At 45.8% G+C, this 21,563-nt stretch overlaps 1 pseudogene; it reads left to right on the top strand.

The window, feature by feature from the left end:
- Positions 1-433: 433 nt before the first annotated feature.
- On the top strand, positions 434-13,260 carry LOC113625144 (glutathione peroxidase 1 pseudogene; annotated as a pseudogene).
- Positions 13,261-21,563: the final 8,303 nt, after the last annotated feature.

The raw sequence follows: 21,563 nt of genomic DNA, 5'->3' as shown, positions 1-21,563 counted from the left end.
GAAACATATGGGCGTCGCTTTCTGGGATTAATGCGGATCCCCCTTGTATACTCCACAGGACAATTACGAAAATTCATGTGAAAATTACATGCTGATTTCTTTGAGGTTCAGAGTGAAAACACTTTATAATTTCACACTAACAACAATGAAGAAATGACCACAAAAGCGGAGTTTTATTGACATAAATTCAAGAATTCTTTTCCCCAGTTGGAAATAATTTGTCCATCTCCTGGGTTATATCATGAGATTTAAACTGAAGGGCCCTGATAGGAAAGAGCTACCTCATTTTTAGTGAAAAAGATATTATGCAAACTCTGATAGCGCATAAAGAAAATTTCATGGCTAATACTGCGATCTTTGCTAGGCAGTGTCAGCATGCACAATGGATTCAACTGAATTTCATATAAACTAAAAGTCAATGAAGAAAGTCAGTATGGGGCCAAAGAACCCACTGAAGTTCTACCGGCCCTATGTGGGCGAGGCCCTCTTTTGCACCCCTGCCTGGGGCTGCCCCCCAGCCTTTCTCAAGACTCTGACCTCCTCCTTTTCCATTTTTCTTCTTGGGGGACAAAAGGACCCAACAAAGCCAAGGATGCGGGTAAGGGTTGGCGGTGGAATTCAGATCACTGGGTTTAATGAAACAAACAGGTTCTGTGGTCATCACAGCCCCAAACAATAGATTTGATCAAATCCTTAGCTCCTGAGTGGTCTTTGGCATTTTACAGTGCCCCAGAAGTCCGAGGGCTGTCACCAGGCACTTTTTTCATTTTTCTTCTCTGAGGCCCTCCTGGAGGTCATTCCATCCAGCCTTCATCTCTGGGTATTGTCAGAGGAGGTTAGCCCAGTTTTGTAGCCTCAGGTAGAAATACTTCTGCTATCTTGGGCTTTGGTATTGTTAAGGAGGGCCCAGGCAATCCTCCACTGTGTTTTGAGAAAGATGTTACTAGGATACTGTTCACTGAACTTCTTTGGAAGGGTCCATGGGAGACACTGTCGATTTAGAACAATTATGCTCTGTCTATGCAACTGGTGTGTTTATCCTTCAGGGACCCTGTGCGTTTTGTAATCCATCATTTTTCTCTCTTGCGTTGATTACCGGGAGGCTCTGAGCCAACTTTCGTCCCATCTGTCGCAAGGGCTCCACAATTTGCATCTTACTTCTATACCTTTGCTTTCCCTCATGTTTCTTATTTCCAATTTATTTGATCTTCCTCTAGTGTTTGCATTTTTATAAGCAGCCTTAAATTCTTCTGACAAGAAGATAAGTTGTAGATAAATAAGTAAAATAAACGTTTGTGGGTAGGAAAATTCAGAGAAAATGAGTTCTCTCAGGCAACAAACCTTGATAGGACTTAGGACTGCCACAGTACGGCATGGATTGTGTTAGAAAAGGCAATGCCCCTTTGAGTAATGTGGCCACACCTATGGTATGGATAAATATGTCAATGGATATATGAATTGCAACTAAGCCATGAAGCTCAGGAATCAGTGAATGAATGGTAAAGCAGGAGTCTAGGAACGGAAATTCTTTTTTAACTTAGTTGTTGAAAATGATTAGACTCTCCTACAGGAGAAAAACTCAAGTGACCCAAAGGAAGTGATTCATAGGGGATGAAACCAGAGAGTGGTGACAGAAGGCTAAAGATGGTGTCCCAGAGGGAAAGCGGGAAGTGCCAAGCAGGAACTGCAAAAAAAATAAAAAATAAAAAATAAATCCACATTTGTCGAAAGGCGAGTACATAAGCCGTCCAAACCAGGGTCACAAGCTCCCAGCAAAGTGGCTAGAATTTCTGCTGATGAATTGAAGGAAATTTGCAATAAGGAAAAATACACCCATCTGAAAAGAAATCCAGTTCATAAGGTCAGCCCAACCCAAAACAACATCAGTGAACAGGAATTTCATTCTCTGAACAATACCAATCTTAGCGCTGCAGTGGCCAACTCATTCCCTTCCAAAGGGCACACAGTTCACACCTATTTTTGTACTGAAAATTCTACAGAGAACTTTTGAAAAAAGTGCTGCGCCGTCAGGAACCCTCAAAAAATGTGATTCTGTTTCCTTGTACGGCTGCATGGTAGCACATGTCCCCTTTACTATGTTAGCAATTGCCAACTTCACTAAAACTGCACAAATGGGGGTAGTGAAACCGCCAGTTACCTCATACACAGAAAGTCTCTCAGGGAAGGGAGACAACGTCACACTGTAATATTTTACATTTAAGTGCCCATAGCCTTTTACAAGGACAAGTAATACCGACCTCTTACAGATATGATGATTGTAATAATTATAATAGCTCATACCAACATGGTGCTTACTATGTACTAGACCCTGTGCTAAGCATTTAATACACATTAACTCATTTCATCTAATCCTCATCACACTTCCCTTTCAGGTAGTCACGTAAGATAGCCCTATATAAGCTTTCCCATGTTCAGAATGTCTAAGTGTGTATGTACGTCTCATTGCCATACACTAGGTCAAAATTTCCCCTGAGCCTGAATATTTATGAGCTCATTCCTTGGTCAGGTGGGGTAAGGACGTACCAGATGGCCGATTCATTGAATCCGTACTCTGTGCCTGTGCTTTGCTAGGCGTGTGTCATGGAATCCCTAAAACAACCCTTTGAGGTGCTTTCTGTTATTAACTCCAGTTTACATTTGCAGGAACAAATTCAGAAAGGTAAAGTACGGTCAGTGCCTTGCTGAAGATTACACAGCCAACAAGTGGCAAAGTTGGAATTTGATCCCAGAATTGTTAAGCTTTAGAATTTTAGTTCTTAACCAAGATTCTATATTGTCCCTCTGCTAGACTCCATTTGAGGGGGTGGGTGTCCCAACTGCTTTTGTTAGACCTTCGCGGTCTCCTAGGAGTTTCGACTCGCCCAGGAAACAACAAGAGTCGGAAGCCGATGCAAAACGCAAGAGGTTTATTGAAGGCCGGTGCACCGGGGTTCCTTGGTCCTCACGCAGGAGGTCGAAGAAGGAACCCTTTTGGGCGCGAATATGTCAGTTTTATAGGTTCCCACTGCCCCGTATGTAAATTATAGATTTGGTTGTGTTCTCCTGCTGATTGGTCCCGGCTTAGGCTCGGACCAGAGAGGGAACTTGTCCCTAGCTGCCTGATTGGTCTTTGACAGACACCTTTTTTACATTTTGTTATCTCCCTCCTTCTCCCCAGCTGCCTGATTGGTCTTTGACAGACACCTTTTTTACATTTTGTTATCTCCCTCCTTCTCGGAAGGGGGCCGGACATCCTGGAAATTCACCCATTATCTAAGAAGCCCCTATTGTCTGGAGAGTTCTTAATCATTAGCTGGAACAATGTCCCTCGAGTCCCACATTCCCCCCTTTTTCTTGTGACTATTGATTCCAATCATGGAATCTCAACCTTCTGTTCGTAAACTTTGGTACTGTTGTCTTAACATTAGAACTTGTACAGTACTGATACGTTCTCTAATAAATGTTATCAAGCGATTTAGAATACATGGTCCAAAAGTTAAAATCAACAATAAAACAATAAGAGGTACTAACACACAAAAGTCAGCTGAGGTATTAAGAACCTCTAAAGAGACACAAGGGGTGAGCCCCGTGTTACATGCCCACCATCCATCTTGAGGAGGTACAAGATATCCTGAGCCTGAAGGGAGGCTAAAATCATGACAAAGGTGTCTATGGGACTGGGGAGGTGTTCCTATACAAGTACCATTTCCAGAAACCGAGGACAGGGTTAATTTACTGGTCCTTTCTTGCTTCCATCGACATTGGTCTGAGGAGGTAGAATTAGTATAGTTGGAGCTATATCCTATAGCATCATAATAAGAGGGAGGGGCAGCATAGCAAAGCCAACATGATTTTGTAGCCTCTGGGTTTGTAGCATTGAGAACCGTAAAGGCTGCCTGCACCAAAGAAAGCATCCTATCCCGAGGAGTCCCAGGCTTAACTGTGGGTTCTTTGGATCCAGAGGTTTCATTAGTCTCATTCTTTGTTGATGTAGTTGAAGGGGCCGGGGGAAGCAAAGGGGGGCCAAGTACGGGATTTGGGCCTATTGATATAGGAGCAGGAGTCTCAATCTTTAGCTTAAAGGTCATTAATATTCCTAAATCATATCCCCTCATGTAAAATCTAACGCCCCAAGAATGACCATTTATCCATTTTTCATCTCTTTTTCCGGGATTACTAAAGGAAATTTTAAGGGGATGACACCATCCTGAACATTTACTCCGGTGTCCGGTATCCTCATTATGAGAATAATTAGCCGTTACAGTAATAAAATCCCAAGTTGAGGTGGGTTTCCAATTAGCATCCCCGGTAGTTTCACATCCCCAGCTTTTGCAATAAAAGTTTTCAGTTCCACCACATTTATAATTCAGAGATCAAGGGCGGTGGAACCCGGGGCATACGTAGAAAGTGAGGATACCAAGCATCATTCTTTTGCCTGCATTTTTGCAACCCGGCCCAAACCAATCAGTTTCCGAAACTTTGGAAGGGGCAGTGTTCATATCATGAGAATCTTCTGTATCCCAATAAGGTGCTCCTATAGCCAATTTACAAACATCAGGAAAAAGATCTGGCCACCAGGTCCAGGGGGGTGCAGTATGACTAATGGACCAGGTTACATCTCCAGTCTGAGAAATTACCTGCCAAGTTAAACGTTGGGGGAGGTGAGGGCTAAAATCACTTACAGTCAATAAAGGCAGTAAAACCAAAATTATAAGTCCTAGGTTCGTAGAAGCTTGAGTTTGAGTGGGTTGTCGGTTCTTTGGGCCCGCCATCCTGATGATGCCGTCGCTGGTGCAGCCTTCACGTGTGAAGCATGGATTCAGGCAGCGATGCCGTCCACTTTTATGGCCGTTGGGGTGGTGAGGAGGACGGTGTATGGTCCTTTCCATCGAGGTTCCAACGTCTGGGTTTGATGCCGACGGACGTATACGGAGTCTCCGACTTGGAAAGGATGAGTTTCTCCCGGTGTTCCCGGTTGGTAGGCCTCGGCGTTTTTGGGACCATATTTCTTTCTGGACCAATTGGAGTCCCAGTAGCCTAGCATATAAGTCAGTGTTATTTTGACAATCAGGTTTTATTTCTTTTCCTAAAGTGAGGAGGGGAGGTGGGGCACCATATAATATTTCAAAAGGAGTAAGATGGTATCGGGAAGATGTATTTCTAACCCGGAATAGGGCCAAAGGAAGGAGCACCGTCCAATCGGTACCGCCAGTCTCCAAGGACAATTTAGTTAGGGTCTCTTTTAGAGTCCTATTCATTCTTTCTACCTGACCTGAACTTTGGGGTCTATAGGCACAATGTAATTTCCAATCAGTCCCCAAATATCTGGCCACATCCTGACTTACCTGGGCGACGAAGGCTGGACCATTATCAGACCCTATTACCTTTGGTGCTCCAAATCGAGGAAAAATTTCTTCTAAAATCTTCTTGGCTACTACAGCAGCTGTTTCTTTCTTTGTTGGGAAAGCCTCTATCCATCCTGAAAAAGTGTCTACAAAAACTAAAAGGTATTTATTACCGTACCTTCCAGGACGCACTTCGGTAAAGTCCACTTCCCAGTAAGTTCCTGGGCGGTCCCCCCTGAGTCTCTTTCCAGTTTCAAGTTTCCCTTTGTGAGCATTTACCTGTTGACATGGGACGCATTCCTGCACAATTTGTTCAGCTAATTTTGTCATTCCAGGGGTTTCGTACCCGGCTTTTTGTAACAAGGCTACCATCTTTTTAGTCCCCAAATGTGTCCATCTGTGCATCTGTTGTAACATGGATTCTGCTTGCTGAGGGGACAAAGTTCCTTTTGTTGTGGCCGGGATGATTTCTTCATCGCGGCCTGGTTTTTCAGGAACTTTATCTGACAGTCCTAAAATGACTTCTCCCGATGCTATTTCTCCGGCCACTTGGTCAGCCATATTATTTCCCCTAATTATTGGGGTATTTCCTTTTTGATGTCCAGGGCAGTGGATGATACTGCCCGTTGTTCCTTATCGCCCCAAACGAAAGGAGTGCTGTTTTTGGTTAGGGGGTACAATGGGGCCGCCAGCTCAGCAAACCCTGGAATCCATAGTCTACAGAATCCGGCTGTCCCGCAAAATTCTCTAACCTGCCTGGCGTTTTTGGGAGCCGGAATTTGGGCCACCGTATCCTTTCTGCTCTCCGTGAGCCCTCTTTGCCCCCCTTTTAATAGATACCCCAGGTAACTGACCTGTTGTTGGCATATTTGTGCTTTCTTGGCTGAGGCTCTATATCCCAGGGTTCCAAGTTCCGTTAACAGTTTTTCAGTACCCTTGATACAATCTTCTTGGGTCTCAGCAGCTAATAAAATATCATCAACGTATTGGAGTAATGTTACCTGGGGATTTGATTCTCTATATAATGCCAAATCCTGATGGAGGGCTTCATCAAAGATGGTCGGGGAGTTCTTAAATCCCTGAGGTAGCCGTGTCCATGTCAGCTGACCAGACATTCCCGATGTTGGATCTTTCCATTCGAAGGCAAAGTAGGGTTGGCTCAGGGGAGAGAGTCTTAAACAAAAAAAGGCATCTTTAAGGTCCAAAACAGTATACCACGTATGTTGAGGTGGAAGAGTGCTCAGGAGGTTGTAAGGGTTTGGAACTGGGGGGTGGAGGTCTGCCACCCGTTTGTTTACCTCTCGTAGATCCTGCACCGGCCGATAATCATTTGTTCCTGGTTTCTTTACCGGCAGGAGAGGGGTGTTCCATGCTGATTGACATCTTATTAAGATGCCCAAGTCTAGTAGCCTCTGTATATGGGGACGGATACCGTCTTTGGCTTCTCTACTCATGGGGTATTGACGGACCGTTATTGGGGTGGCAGTTGCCTTGAGTTCCACTAGCACCGGGGGCCGATTTTTGGCCATCCCCATACCGGCAGTTTCTGCCCAGGCTTGAGGGAACCGAGTTACCCAATCTGTAACATTAACTCGTGAGGATGAAGGCTGCTCGTATAATTTATATTCATCTTCTAATTTCATAGTCAATATTTGAAGTAACCTTCCTTTATTATCAGTTATGGTGGGACCTTCTGGCTGAAAGTGGATTTGAGCCCCTACTTTGGAGAGTAAATCTCTTCCCAGCAAAGGATAGGGGCATTCCGGAATAATCAAAAATGAATGGGTTACTCGTCCAATCCCAAGATCTACTGTCCTTCGTGTGGTCCATGAATATTGTTTATTCCCAGTGTCTCCTTGTACCCATGACCTTTTAGCTGAGATAGGACCTTTTGAGTGGAGAAGGACGGAGTGCTGGGCTCCGGTATCCACCAAAAATTGAACAGGTTCCCCCTCCACTTTAAGAGTTACCCGGGGCTCGGGGAGAGGGTTCGAGCCCTGACTTTCCTAGTCTTCTTCTTCCAATGTTAAGATCTTGTTTCTGGTTGGCCTTCCTCCATTCTTTTTCTTAGGGCATTCTCTCGCCCAATGTCCTTTTTCTTTACAGTAGGCACATTGGTCCTTGTCTAATGGCCGCCTTCTGTCTGCCGTTCGCCCTTCCTGCCCATTTCTATCCCCTATATTTCTTCCTCCAACCACAGTGGCCAGTATCTTACTTAAATTCCTCTCTTGTCTCTTATCTCGTCTTCTTTCACGGGCTGCCTGCTCTTTCTGCTTGCTTTCTTCCTTCTCTTCCTCTGTTTCTCTTTTGTTATATACTTTATCTGCCTCTTTTACTAACTCCTGAAGCGAAAATCCCTGCAAGCCATCTAGCCTCTGTAATTTCTTCTTAATATCAGGGGCCGCTTGATCTATGAAAGCCATTGCTATAGTAGCCCTATGTTCCTCCGAAGTTGGATCATAAGGGGTAAAGCGTCTAAAGGCTTCCATTAAACGTTCCAGGAACACACTTGGAGATTCCTGGGGCCCCTGAGTGACTTCCCTTACCTTAGCCAAATTAGTGGGCCGTCTGGCCGCTCCATGGAGACCCGCCACCAGAGCCTGGCGATACGTTTTCAGGCGCTCCCTACCTTCCGGGGCATTGAAATCCCAGTTTGGCCTGACGAGTGGGAAACCAGCATCAATCTCGTTAGGCAGCTGGGTAGGTTGCCCATTGGCGCCTAATACATTTTTTCTGGCTTCTAAAAGAACCCGTTGCCTCTCCTCAGTCGTTAGGAGAGTCTGGAGCAGCTGCTGACAATCATCTCATGTGGGCTGGTGGGAGAAAACAAGAGATTCTATTAAAGCGGTAAGGGCCTGTGGATTTTCGGAAAAAGTTGGGTTATGCATTTTCCAATTATAAAGATCTGCAGAGGAAAAGGGCCAATATTGGAGAGGTCTATTCCCTTGGCCGTCGGGGGGGCCATACTCTCTAAGAGGTAGGGCAGTGGAGTCCGGGGAGATAGCCCTCCGGCTCCTAGTGCCCGCTGAGGGACCCTTTCTTCTTCCATCATGGATGGTTCCCTTGGTGCCGAGGGCAGTGGAGCTGGGGGTCCTCTAGGTGGTAGGGGATTTGGGGCCGGAGGATAAGGGGGTGGGGAATCCAAAAGAAGCAAATCGGACTGCGGGTCAGGATAAATCGCCTTCGGTGGATCCGGGGCGTCGGGTAGCTTCTCCGTGTTGGGGTTTTTCTTTAAGGCTAATATCTCCGACGCTGCTGATGTGTGCGCGGACGTACCTGTTGAGGAAACAAAGGGCCGGACCCACGGAGGTGGGGAGAGAATTAAATCTTCCCAGACCAAGACATATGGTACTTGGTCTGGGTGTCCGTGGGGATCTATATTAAATATCTTAGACTTCAGCAGCTTAATCTTGTCTAATAAAAAGGATCCTTCGGGGGGCCATCCTATCTGAAATGTTGGCCATTCAGAGGCACACAAAGTCTGCCACTTTCCTTTCTTTACTTCTACCGAAAAATTATGGGCTCTGGCCCGAACTTCGGTCCAATGGCTTAGGGTAAGGGAAAGAGAAGTCGTCATAGTTTGTCCCATTGTCGTCCGTCAGAGAAGAAGAATAGACCACAATACAGAAACAGTTAAAACTCCACGAAACACATATACGCATGGGCCACCGCGAGCTCGCTTCAAAACCGAAACTTCTTCAGATGGCAGTTATCACCAAGGGAACTGCCGAAACCGAGTGAAGGGGAGGCAGAGTTTGCCTCTCCTTCCAGATGAGCCACCAGGGCGTCCCCTAGGGCTCATGGACGCCGGCTATTAGCACGTCTGCTTAGCCAGAGGTCCGGTACAGATTCCATAATAAGCCGATTCTTACGGCTTTCCTCCGATAATGGCCCACAAAGAACAAGGGACAAACAGACAATCAAGCTCGAGCTTACCTGGTACCTCCAACTCCCGATGTTCTTGTGCTCCGGGGCGAGTGGAATCCCGGACGAGCCCCCAAATGTTAGACCTTCGCGGTCTCCTAGGAGTTTCGACTCGCCCAGGAAACAACAAGAGTCGGAAGCCGATGCAAAACGCAAGAGGTTTATTGAAGGCCGGTGCACCGGGGTTCCTTGGTCCTCACGCAGGAGGTCGAAGAAGGAACCCTTTTGGGCGCGAATATGTCAGTTTTATAGGTTCCCACTTCCCCGTATGTAAATTATAGATTTGGTTGTGTTCTCCTGCTGATTGGTCCCGGCTTAGGCTTGGACCAGAGAGGGAACTTGTCCCTAGCTGCCTGATTGGTCTTTGACAGACAGCTTTTTTACATTTTGTTATCTCCCTCCTTCTCCCCAGCTGCCTGATTGGTCTTTGACAGACACCTTTTTTACATTTTGTTATCTCCCTCCTTCTCGGAAGGGGGCCGGACATCCTGGAAATTCACCCATTATCTAAGAAGCCCCTATTGTCTGGAGAGTTCTTAATCATTAGCTGGAACAATGTCCCTCGAGTCCCACACTTTCAGGTTTAAAAGTTTAAGGTGTGTTGGAGCCTCCAGATCTTCAGCTGACTGGTCCTAAGTCATGGAGTTGGGGGCATCTGCAGCTATTTTTGTGGGACATCCTAACAAGAAAATGCACTGATTCCACCATAAGAAACATACAGATGAGGGCCATGCCCTAGGGGTGGAGAAGCCCCAAGATAGAAGGGTCTGGGCCTCTGATGACTTCGAGGAAGAGAGCTGCTACACTGCGGTGGGGAAAGAAACTCTTCTCTTGTTTAAACCATGCTGTTTGCTGGGGTGGGAGGCAGGTCCAGGAGGGAGGGGATATAGGTATACATGTAGCTGATTCACTTCATTGTACAGCAGAAACTAACACAACATTGTAAAGCAATTATACTCCAATAAAAACAAAACAAAGCAAAACCAACCAAAAAAACCCCATGCTGTTTGGTCTCTGATACCTGCAGTTGGACCAAACTAATATACCCTCTAAAGGTTAAACTACTTATTTTGATCATCTCCTATTCAATGTCAATGTCACATTGTAAGATTTTACATTTAAGTCCCAGCATATTTTACATTTAAGTCCCTCCCTGTGGAGGAAGGAGGGATGCCCTGGGATTATGGGGATAGCCAAACACATGACACCTGACATTGGACAGATGAGACGGACAGCCGTTTATTAGTACGTATACTCACAGTCTAGAGGAAGGGGACACTGCTCCATGCAGTACCACATGGGGGCTGCATTTGGGAAAAGAGTGAATTCCCTGGGGGCTGCAGGAGGCAAGTTTTGTAGTATCAAGAGAGTGAGGTGCCCCTTTGTTCCTTAGGGAGGATGTGACTGGCGTGTTTGAATAATTCTATGGGCTGTCAGGGAATTGAAATCTGCTCCTCAGGAGTAAGCAAGCATTGCAGGTGGCGCAGTGGTTAAGAATGTGACTGCCAATGCAGGGGACACAGGTCCCAGCCCTGGTCTGGGAAGATCCCGCATGCTGCAGAGCAACTAAGCTGTGGGCCACAACTACTGAGCCTGCTCTCTAGAGCCCTCGAGCCGCAACTACTGAGCCCATGTGCCACAACTACTGAAGCCCACGGGCCTAGAGCCCGTGCTCCGCAACAAGAGAAGCCACCTCAATGAGAAGGCGGCACGCTGCAATGAAGAGTACCCGCTCGCCGCAACTAGAGAAAGCCTGCGCATAGCAACGAAGACCCAACGCAGCCAAAAATAAATAAATAAATAAATTTACTTATCAAAAAAAGAATTGCACTTGGTTCATTTGATAAGAAGGGCTATTTGGCTTGGGGGGCAAGAGTGGTGAGGGGACCATGTGGTTAGGCCATTTGAGGACTTCCCCATTTTACCAGCTGTCAGGGCAGCGCATAATAATAATGTTAATTTACATCACGCTACTGAAACGTAATGGATCAGAGCCAGGCTATGGAGCCTCTCTTAAAACAATAATATGGCTCCTAGGGCTTCAGTGTAAGCTGATTGAAAGTTTTAAATATAAATAAAGATGTGTTAATTAAATTAAGACTTGATCAGTTAAGAAAATGGAGCATTTCCTGCTCACTCAAGCACAGCCCAGGAAGACTTGGGTCAACATCCGTGTAGGATTTCTGGTCCCTTGCTGTGGAGATGCATGAATCTGATTAGGAGAGCCTGATGCCATTGAGCTTTAAGTCCTTGCTCTCCACAGCAAGTGCTTTCCTTTCCATTCATTCCTGTATTCAACAGATTTATTCAATAATTATTATTTACTGAAGGCTGCCAGGCTCCAGGCACTGGGATTAGGCAGTAGGTATACCATGGAGAACAAGAAGGGCATCTGGCCCTTGACTTCATGGGGCTTCTAGTCCAGTCAGGTAGACAGACAGAAAACAATTAAAGACTCAAATAAATAAATACTCTGAAGGAAAACAAAAAACAGGCTTCTTTGAAGAAACTAGCAAGACCTACATGATTTGACTCCTGTCAACCTCTCCTGTATCATCTCATGCCATTGTCCCCTCCTCCCATGAGTTCCAGCCCACTGGTCCTGTTTTCTCTCTCTCTCTCTCTCTCTCTCTCTCTCTCTCTCTCTCTCTCTCCCCCTCCGCTTGTTTGTTTCTTATCTACACTTGTCACAGTCTATAATTACAGTGATTTTTACCTTTTTTTTTCTCCTATACTTCTTTTTTAACCATCAACCTCGTTAGAATGTGAGCACCTCCAAGGCAGCAGTGGTGTCTATTTATACTTCTTTGCGTCACTGTCACTAGCATACTCTTGGCTCTTCGGAGGTGTTTGAAAATCATTTGTCCAATGAATGAATACACAGGAAGACCTGGATGGGGTTGGAGTGGATCAGGGCAAAGGTCTCAGTTTTTTTCCTCCACTTTGAATCCTCTCAGCTTCACTTGTCTCTTGTAGCTCTGCGTGGCGCCAACGATTTCACATAGGTGTAACCTGACAGTATACCGCTTCTGCTCTGTACCTCACTTCTCTGGCTTCCTGCTCTGATGTCACCCTGTTGGAACGACCAGGAGGCTTCTCAGCACCCAATGCCCACATGCAGCCTAGAAATACAGGGGAGTTAACATCCCAGGGCTGAACCTTTGAGCGCTGGGAGGTAGGAGCCAGAGGATAATATCTCCCCTTTGCCTGCCTCTGAAGGATGGTCCCAAGACTTCTTGGGGCTGTGGTCCTGCAGATTAAGAGATCGGTTGCATTTGGAGATGGCCAGCATATCCACACACTGGCTCTTCCTCTTTCCCTGCTTCTCTCCCAATTCTTCCTTCCTGCTCCCTGGGCTCGTCTTCCCTATTAAAAGAAGAGCCCAGCAGCTTTTTGCCCTGGGTTTCATTTTCTGGGGAACTTAGCCGAACACGGAAGCTTCTTTAAAAATGTGATATTTGAGCTGAGACCTGTCAGATGAGTAAGATGCAAAAACAGGCGCTTCTAGTTCGCAGCTCTCCCCTCTCCTCTCCTCTCCAACACCCACGCCGCGTGGACCTGCCCTGCGGGGCAGGGCCCTGCTCGCTGAGGACTTGGCATCGCTCGGAGGCACAGCGGTCCAGGATGACACACAGGTGAAAGTGCTGAGGCGGCGCCTCGGGCCCCGAGGCCTGGTCGTGCTCAGCTTCGCGTGCAACCGGTTTGGGCATCAGGAAAATGCGCCAAACGAGATCCTGAATTGCCTCAAGTACGTCAGACCAGGCAACAGGTTCGAGCCCAACTTCATGCTCTTCGAGAAGTGGAGAAGCGCGAGGTGAATGGCTTGCAGGCGTACCCGCTCTTTGTCTTCCTTCGCGAGGCTCTGCCCACGCCCAGTGTCGCCGCCACTGCCCTCAGGACCGACCCCAGGTTCATCACCTGGTCTCTGGTGTGTGGCAAAGAAGTGGCCTGGGCCGTGTGCCTGGGCGCAGGTATAGCCGCTGCATTCTGACCATCCACGTGGAGCCTGACTGTCCCAGGGCCCAGCTGTGCCCAGGGCACCTCTCCTACCCCTGCTGCTTGGCAGTCACAACGCTGCCCTCTGGGGATTTTATCTATGAAGGCGTTACCTCTAAATGTGCATGGAGGAACCCCTGATGTCCAGGAAAATCCCCCGAGATGGGTGCTGGTCCTGTTCATCCCAGGCTCCCCTTTCCCAGACCACAGTTCTGCACTAATAAAGTGATGGGTATCAGCAGAAAAAAAAAAAAAAAAGAGTTAGGCAAAGACAAACAAAAAACAAACAACCCCCCCTCCTCCCACCCCACCGCAAAAGCTGGAGGGAGTTGGGGGCCGTTGGTTTCTAGGCAGACAAAACATACATCCTAAGGCAGAGGAGAGGTCAGAGCATTGGGAACTGAAATGCCACTGTGCCATTTTCTGGGGTGAGGGAGGGGTGAATGGGGCAAAGGAGAGATGATGAGGTGGTGAGAGCTCAGTTCACGCAGCGGCTTGTAGGATTTAGGTTTTGTTCTAATGCAACGGGAACCATTGGAAGGTTGAAGCAGGGGCATGGTGTAATCACATCGTGGTTTATTTTAAAAGACCCCTTAGGCTGCTATGTGAAAAATAAACCATTTTTTCATGTTGGAGAAGGGGCAAAACTTGTGAGGTGGAGACACCAGCCAGGAGTTTCTACAGTAGTCCAGATAAGAAATGATCATTGCTTGGACCAGGCTAGGAGCAGTGGAAGTGGAAAAAAGTGGATTAATTTGAAACATATTTTTGAAGTACAATCCTTATGACTTGGGTTGGATGGGGGAGGGAGAATGGGGGAGGGAGAATGGGGAGAGAAAGGAAAGTATGGCTGTCTGGTTTCTGATTGGAATGGTGGGCAAGAACGAATGAGTGCAGATTAGAGAAGGTTAAGAGTTTAGTTTTGGATATGTTAGTTTTGAGATCTCTTTACATTATCCAAGTGGAGACGTCAAGTAGACAGTTGGGCATATGAGACAAAGTGCTCAAAAGAGAAATCCAAAATAAAGTTACACATTTGGGAGCAGGACAGTTTCCTTAATCTGCAGCACCCAGTGCAAAATGAAAATGCAGGTCCCTTTTTGTCCAAAAATCATTAAGAATTTCAAGATGGTGACAGCAGAACATAAAACCAAGCTCAGGGAACTGTAACACGGGGTTCTGTGTGATCGTACAGGTTAAAATCGATGGAGCCTATAAGGGGTATTGAAAGCCAAGGAAATGGATAAGGTTACTTAGAGAGAGAGACTTAACAGGATGAGGAAGGAAAACCCAGGACTTGACCTTGAAATTCTGTGTCTATGCTAAACTCCAGATGCATGTCCCAATTGCCTATTCAACATCTCCACTTGGATATCTAATAGATATCTCAAACCAAATGTCCAAAACCCAATCCTGATTTTCACCCTAAATTTCCTCATAACAGTCTTTTCCAACTCTATAAACGACAACTCCATTTTTCTTGGCACTCAGGCCCTAAACTTTGAATCATCTGGTCACTCCTCTTTTTCTCACCTCCCATACCCAGTCTGTCAACAGACCCTCCCATCAGGAGATATTCACAATTTTCCACTTTTTATTATGTCCACAACTGCCTCTCTGGTCTGAGCTGCCTTCTTCTCTCACCTAGATTGTTGCAGTAGCCCCCCCCACTTCCACTCTTCCCTCCTACAATCTGTTCTCAGCACAGCAGCCAGGGAGGTCCTGTTAGAGTGTAGGTCACATTATGCCACTCCTCTGCCCCACTCTATTCACTTCCCATCTCACTCGACAAAACTGTCTGCCAGGCTCTTTATGACCTGTATCTCCACCTCACTGCCTCTCAGAGTATATACTCTGCCCCATCTCATTCTGCTCCAGTCGCCATGGCCTCATTGATATTCTTCAAACACATTAGCCTCTCTTCTGCCTCAGGGACTTGTGATCTGTTTAGAAAACGCTTCCATATAATAACATTGCTTTCTCTTCCACTACCTTCAGTTCATGGCTCAGATGTAACCTTATCAGACCAGCCCTATAAAACAGCAGCCCGCCACCGCACCTTGGCTCTTCCAATCTCCCTTAACCTGCTTTGTTTTTTTCTGTAGCTCTTAAGACCATCTAACGCAGTGGTCCCCAACCTTTCTGGCACCAGGAACCGGTTTCGTGGAAGACAATTTTTCTAGGGACGAGGGGTGGGGAGGGTGGGGAATGGTTTCGGGATGATTCGAGTGCATTACATTTATTGTGCACTTTATTTCTATTATTATTACATTGTAATATATAATGAAATAATTACACAACTCACCATAATGCAGAATCAGTGGGAGCCCTGAGCTTGTTTTCACTTGCCACTCACTGATAGGGTTTTGATAGGAGTCTGCAAGCAATTGATTTATGATGGTCTCTGTGCAGTCACGTCTCTGCTGATGATAATCTGTATTTGCAGCCGCTCCCCAGTGCTAGCATCACCGCCTCAGCTCCACCTCAGGTCATCAGGCATTAGATTCTCATAAGGAGTGTGCAACCTAGATCCCTTGCATGCACGGTTCACAGAAGGGTTCATGCTCCTATGAGAATCTAATGCCACTGCTGATCTAACAGGAGGCGGAGCTCAGGCTGTGATGCGAGTGATGGGGAGCGGCTGTAAATACAGATGAAGCTTCGCTCGCTCACCCACTGCTCACCTTCTGCTGTGTGGCCCAGTTCCTAACAGGCCACGGACCAGTACTAGTCCATGGCCCAGGCGTTGGGGACCCTGATCTAACGTACTACATATTTACTTGTTTATTTGTTCATTGGATCATCTTCTATCCAGTAAGAATAGAGGCTCCATAAGGAGAAACTTTGTGTCTTTTGTCTCTGTTGATTCCCAATCCAGAGTAGACACTCAAATATTTGCTGAAGGAAGGAAGAAAGAAAAGAAGGCCTCCAACGTTTCTCATTTAGGTAGAGAAGGAATTGACTAGGAGACTGAGAAGTGGCCATGGAGGTAGGAAAAGAGAAACCAGAAGCAGGAAGTATACTAGAAGCTTAGAGAGAAAGCATTGAAAAAATTGTGGCAAAACTACATAACATAAAATTGACCATTTTAACCATTTTTAAGTGTAAATTTCTGTTAAGTACTTTAACAGAATTAAATACATTCTTATTGTTCTGCAATCATTACCACCATCCCTCTTCAGAACTTTTTTCATCAGAGCTGTAACCCTGTACACATTAAACAGTAACTAACTCCTTATTCCCTCCTCTCCCCCCAGCTCCTGGCAACCACCATTCTACTTTCTTCCTCTATGACCTTGACTACCCTAGGGACCTCATATAAGTAAAATTACACAGCATTTTTCCTTTTGTGACTGGCTTGTTTCACTTAGCATAATGTCCTCAAGGTTCATCCACATTATAGCATTTTCCAGAATTTCCTTCCTTTTTAGAACTGAAGAATATTCTGCTGTATGTACATACCACATGTCGTTTATCCATTCACCTGTCAACGGACACTTTAGCTCACTTCTACCTTTTGATTATCGTGAATGCTGCTACTATGAACGTGGGTGTACAAATCTCTCTTTGAGACCCTGCTTTGAAATTTTGGGGCTATATACCCAGAATTGGAATTGCTGGATGACATGGTAATTCTATGATCAATTTCTTGAGGAACCACCATGTTGTTTTCCACAGAAGTTGCACCAATGCACAAGGGTTCCAATTTTTCCATACCCTCGCCAACACATTATTTTCTGTTCCAAAAAAAATTTTTTTAAACATAATAGCCATCCTAATGGGTGTGAAGTGGTATCACATTTTGATTAGAGGAAAGCATCTGAAGACTAAGGGAGTGGTCAACTATGTCAAGAGGTGCTCCAAGATCTAGTAACTCAAGACTGAGAGTGTCTATTGGATTTGGCAATGTGCGGGTCGCAGCAACCCCAGCAGAACGATTCAGGGTCACCAGATGGGAGCAGGCAGAAGAGTGAATGGGTGGTGAAGGAGAAAGATGACTTGAGAAGCTTGGCTATGCTCAAGAGTGGAGAAATATTATTTATTGAATGCTCACTATGCTCTGACATCATATAAGATGCCTAAGTTGGAACAGAAGAGCCAACAGATGTGGTTTCTATCCTCAGGGGGCTGACAGTCCAGCAGAGAAGAGAGACAGTCAACAAATTTATTCAACTTCAATTTGACAAGTGCTAAAAACATAAGTGGAGGGTGCTGTGTGCATATTACAGTAAATATTGCACTCGAGGAAGGGAAGGGAGGAGGCATTTCTGAGGAAGTGATGCTGAAATGGATTACAATTTGATATCCCCTTGGGTCCATCTTCAGGGAGAGAATGCCCTGGTCCTGCTGGCATGGGCATTTGGGTCCCCATGGAATCCCTTACCATTGTGTGTCACTTCCATCACCTGGCTTCTAGAACCAGCATATGCAAATGGAAGTCATTTATGTGGGCTCAAATTATACTGGCCACATGCTCAAGTAGGAACTTAGCCTCCCCCGCTAAAGTAGTCCCAAATAACGCCAGAGAAGTACTTCACCCACGTTCTCAAACTAGCCTGTCAGTCTGCCTCTTCTTCATCGACTCTGGCTTCTTCTGTCCGAATCCCCTACCCATGAGACTAGTTGGTGGAGCCTCATTGTGGCCGAGGTTAGAGGGTCTCAGTGTGAGAATACCCACTTACGTGCCAGTGCCTTCTCCCAGGCTTCTAACACCACCTGTCTTCCAGGCGAGGAGCAGGGCTTGGTCTGGGTGGAGGCACTGAAGTGCAATGTGCTCTACCCATACCCCAAAGCAGCAATACTCGTGCTCATAAAGTCTCTCATTCAAGTTTTCTGTCTACTTTCTGTCCTGTTCAATTCCAGTTCAAGGGCCAGATGGGAAGTAGACATATGACCTTGGGCAAATTACTTAACCTCCTCGTGCCTAAATTTCCTCATCTGCAATATGAAGATAATAAAAGTACCTATTTCAGCGAATTCCCTGGCAGTCTAGTGGTTAGGACTTGGCGCTTTCACTGCGGTGGCCCAGGTTCAATCCCTGGTCGAGGAGCCGAGATCCCATAAGCCTCACAGTGCAGACCAAAAAAAAAAAAAAGGTACGTATTTCAGATTAAGTGAAAAAATTTAGATAAAGTACTTTGCATGGTGACTAGCATGTAGTAGGTGCTCAGTAAATGTCAGCTTTTATTATTACTTTTACTAGTATGATTATGTACTGGAGAGTTTGGTTACATTAAGTGTCTGAGCCCCAGCTCAGCTATCTGAAGCTCCTGCTTAAAGTCTACTGTTTAATAGATTGGCATTCTAGTTTTATCCATCAGTGTCACAAGCTTAGCTAATGTGTGTCTGATCCTAAGAGCTAAAGCTGAAGCTGCCAAGTTCTGGATTCTGAACAACCAGGCTGAGGACAGCCTTGGCCTGGGGTATGTGCACCAGAGGAATAAGGCTTCTTGGGAGCCAGCTTGCTGCCCTCCCTGGATATGCCCAACCTCCATTATTTTTCCATTTGAAATTCCTGCATTCTAGGGCCACCCCTGATTTTTATATTCCCACCAGAAAAGAATGTGTTTTTAAGCACAGTGGTGCCTACACACCAAAGGTTTCTGCTTCAAGAGTTTGGGGAGATCTTCCCCTTCCTGCGGCCCCCCATCTCCCTTGCTTGACTCGGTGGGCCTCCTATTCTCTTCCTTAGCAAGGTAATGTGGTGCTGAGCGCCAGAAAACTCCCAGGGAAAACCCACTGCCAAGATGCAAAATCAAGGAAAGAAATAAAAGCAATGATTTTGGACCAGGCTGGCATAAACTGTGAGCCTGGTCTGCCATATTTACTTTTTCTTAATCTAAAATAACAGAGATAACATGCACAATGGACTTTCTAACTTGCCACTTTTCCCTTATCTTTTTTCCCTTTGTGAGCCTAAGACATCATGTTCTTTCATACAATCCCTAAAAAAAAAAAAAAAAAAAAAACCTTTGGCCATTCCATTCCCCGCTGCCCATGGAGAAGAACAGACTCTATCTGATATTTCAGCTGGAAGGCAGGGTGGCAGATTCTTTCCAATGGGGTGGCGACTTCCTCCTTACTTTCAGAACACATCCCTTCCCAAAAATACGCCCTCCTGAGTGAGCAGCACAAAGGGAGCAGACCAAGCTCTCAGCGTCAGCAAATGCCCACATCCCTTCCTTTTCCTTTTACACCCAGTGGCCTGGGAATGGCACAAGAGCTTGGGGAATACACACCACAAATCTGTGTGTAGCCCCTTTAGGCCTGGAAGTGGCCTTACTCTCATCTCTCGCCCTTCTGGTCCATCTTCCAAACCAACCGTCATAGTGATTGTCCTAAAACCGAAATCCGATCATTCCATCTACTTAAGAACTTGCCATGGCCTTTTGGCCCACAGCAAGCGTTCCCAAACTCCAGCTTATGCATGGGTCTGTGCATGGTTGGCTATAAAAGAATGGCCGTACTTTAAGATGTAGTTTCTAGACTTTGGGAAAGGACCTGGGAATCTGTATATGTTAGTTTGAATTCTTTAGATTGTAAGCGACAGAAAGTCATTTCAAACTAGCTTAGGTCAAAAAAGGAATCCATTATTTCCTTGGAAATTCAGGGAATAAAACTATCTCAATTATATATGGGGCACTTCGATTGAGTGATGACATGGAAACGTCAATATCATTGAAAGAAGAATTTATTACTTACATTTCCAGAGAGCAAGGGTTGTGTCATGCCATGCAGGGTCACCTAGGGAAGCACCAGTTTTGGCCAGAAAGTAGAAAAGAGCCAGGGGAAGGTGTAGACCACAGCCTTTTTGGGGTTTCTGCAGGAAAGGCATGGCAGGGCAGGGTAAATAGCTTAGGATTGGCTAGTTTGAATAATTCTGCTGGGCTTTGGGGCCTAGCAGCTGTTCCTAGCTGTCTGATATCTGGCCCTGGGTTGATTTGAGGCAGGGGAAATAATGGCTTGATGTGTAAGAGTTAGATAAAGGAGGTGATTTCAGAGCATGAGCTCTGGATCTCAGAGGAGATGTAAACAACTTCAGCTGTTAATTTGTCCCTGTGACTAATGGATGCCAAACAGACAAATACAGAATCTAAACAAACACAGAACAAGAACTGGCTTCAGCAGGAATGGATGTAGAGCTGTGTTGTATACAAAGCAGACACTAGCCACATGTGGCTGTTGGACACTTTAATGTGGTTAGCCAAATTGAAATGTGATGTGAAATACATGCTGGCTTTCAAAGACGTAGCATAAAAAAGAGAGAACTATCTCATTAATGATCTTTTATGTTGATTACATGTTGAAATAATATTTTGGAAATATTGGATTAAATACAGTATAGCATGAAAATTCATTTCATTTGCTTCCTTTTACTTCTCCTAACATGGACACTAGAAACTTAAATTGCATATGACAGCTTGCATTTATGGCTTACATTATATTTCTATTGAACAGCACTGATCAAGATCAAATGATGCGGGGCTTCCCTGGTGGCACAGTGGTTAAGAAGCCGCTGCCAATGCAGGGGACACGGGTTCGAGCCCTGGTCAGGGAAGATCCCACATGCCACGGAGCAACTAAGCCGGTGTGCCACAACTACTGAGCCTGCGCTCTAGAGCCTGCGAGCCACAACTACTGAGCCCGCGTGCCACAACTACTGAAGCCTGCGTGCCTAGAGCCCGTGCTCCACAACAAGAGAAGCCACTGCAATGAGAAGCCTGCGCACCACAATGAAGAGTAGTCCCCGCTTGACGTAACTAGAGAAAGCCTGTGGGCAGCAATGAAGACCCAACGCAGCCAAAAATAAAATAAATTAATTAAAAAAAAAAAGGTCAAATGATGTTCTCTCTATCTCCCTCTCTGTTTCCATAATTCGACTCTGCTCCTTTTTGATATATTTGGAGTTCATTCTCTCTCAAACTGTCTTCCTCTGTGTGTCCATGGGAAGATGGCTGATGGAAGCTCCAGGCTTATTCCATTGAGAACCATTCCAGGTTCCTCATGCCATCCAACAGAGATTCTCTTTCTTCCATTGTTCATACATCAGTCTCCGAGAGAAACACTCACTGACCCTGCTGATGTCATATTCAAATCCCCTTAGAATACTTCTGTCCAGAGAAAATTTCCTGTGTCAACCACTTGGGTTTCCTGAGGTACAGTTTGTACCCCCTCGTCCCCATGCTTTTGCATGTGCCAGTGCATCAGCCTGGAATACCTTTCCTTCTCCTCTGTCTGGCTAATGTATAATTTAGCAGATTCTTCATGATCTAGCTGAAATGTGAAGCTCTACCATCT

Source organism: Aethalodelphis obliquidens, unplaced genomic scaffold (assembly GCF_003676395.1).
Source record: "Aethalodelphis obliquidens isolate GAN/ISIS:26980383/991018 unplaced genomic scaffold, ASM367639v1 scaffold14, whole genome shotgun sequence".
Lineage (NCBI taxonomy): Eukaryota > Metazoa > Chordata > Mammalia > Artiodactyla > Delphinidae > Aethalodelphis > Aethalodelphis obliquidens.
The sequence above is the reverse complement of the archived record's forward strand: the minus strand, read 5'-3'. Positions and strand labels throughout refer to the sequence as shown.